Consider the following 1,772-nt stretch of genomic DNA (forward strand, 5'->3'; position numbering starts at 1 on the left):
ACAATCTTATTTCAAGTGATGATCTTACTTGAACTTGTTTTCGTGTCATGATTCTGCTTCAAGAACTTCGAGCCATCCAAGGATCCATTGAAGCTAGATCCATTTTTCTCTTTTCCAGTAGGTTTATCCAAGGAACTTAAGGTAGTAATGATGTTCATAACATCATTCGATTCATACATATAAAGCTATCTTATTCGAAGGTTTAAACTTGTAATCACTAGAACATAGTTTAGTTAATTCTAAACTTGTTCGCAAACAAAAGTTAATCCTTCTAACTTGACTTTTAAAATCAACTAAACACATGTTCTATATCTATATTATATGCTAACTTAATGATTTAAAACCTGGAAACACGAAAAACACCGTAAAACCGGATTTACGCCGTCGTAGTAACACCGCGGGCTGTTTTGGGTTAGTTAATTAAAAACTATGATAAACTTTGATTTAAAAGTTGTTATTCTGAGAAAATGATTTTTATTATGAGCATGAAACTATATCCAAAAATTATGGTTAAACTCAAAGTGGAAGTATGTTTTCTAAAATGGTCATCTAGACGTCGTTCTTTCGACTGAAATGACTACCTTTACAAAAACGACTTGTAACTTATTTTTCCGACTATAAACCTATACTTTTTCTGTTTAGATTCATAAAATAGAGTTCAATATGAAACCATAGCAATTTGATTCACTCAAAACGGATTTAAAATGAAGAAGTTATGGGTAAAACAAGATTGGATAATTTTTCTCATTTTAGCTACGTGAAAATTGGTAACAAATCTATTCCAACCATAACTTAATCAACTTGTATTGTATATTATGTAATCTTGAGATACCATAGACACGTATACAATGTTTCGACCTATCATGTCGACACATCTATATATATTTCGGAACAACCATAGACACTCTATATGTGAATGTTGGAGTTAGCTATACAGGGTTGAGGTTGATTCCAAAATATATATAGTTTGAGTTGTGATCAATACTGAGATACGTATACACTGGGTCGTGGATTGATTCAAGATAATATTTATCTATTTATTTATGTACATCTAATTGTGGACAACTAGTTGTAGGTTACTAACGAGGACAGCTGACTTAATAAACTTAAAACATCAAAATATATTAAAAGTGTTGTAAATATATTTTGAACATACTTTGATATATATGTATATATTGTTATAGGTTCGTGAATCAACCAGTGGCTAAGTCTTACTTCCCGACGAAGTAAAAATCTGTGAAAGTGAGTTATAGTCCCACTTTTAAAATCTAATATTTTTGGGATGAGAATACATGCAGGTTTTATAAATGATTTACAAAATAGACACAAGTATGTGAAACTACATTCTATGGTTGAATTATCGAAATCGAATATGCCCCTTTTTATTAAGTCTGGTAATCTAAGAATTAGGGAACAGACACCCTAATTGACGCGAATCCTAAAGATAGATCTATTGGGCCTAACAAACCCCATCCAAAGTACCGGATGCTTTAGTACTTCGAAATTTATATCATATCCGAAGGGTGTCCCGGAATGATGGGGATATTCTTATATATGCATCTTGTTATTGTCGGTTAATAGGTGTTCACCATATGAATGATTTTTATCTCTATGTATGAGATGTGTATTGAAATATGAAATCTTGTGGTCTATTGTTACGATTTGATATATATAGGTTAAACCTATAAGTCACCAACATTCTTGTTGACGTTTAAAGCATGTTTATTCTCAGGTGAATATTAAGAGCTTCCGCTGTTGCATACTAAAATAAG

Source organism: Rutidosis leptorrhynchoides, chromosome 7 (genome assembly GCF_046630445.1).
Source record: "Rutidosis leptorrhynchoides isolate AG116_Rl617_1_P2 chromosome 7, CSIRO_AGI_Rlap_v1, whole genome shotgun sequence".
NCBI classification, from domain to species: Eukaryota; Viridiplantae; Streptophyta; class Magnoliopsida; order Asterales; family Asteraceae; genus Rutidosis; species Rutidosis leptorrhynchoides.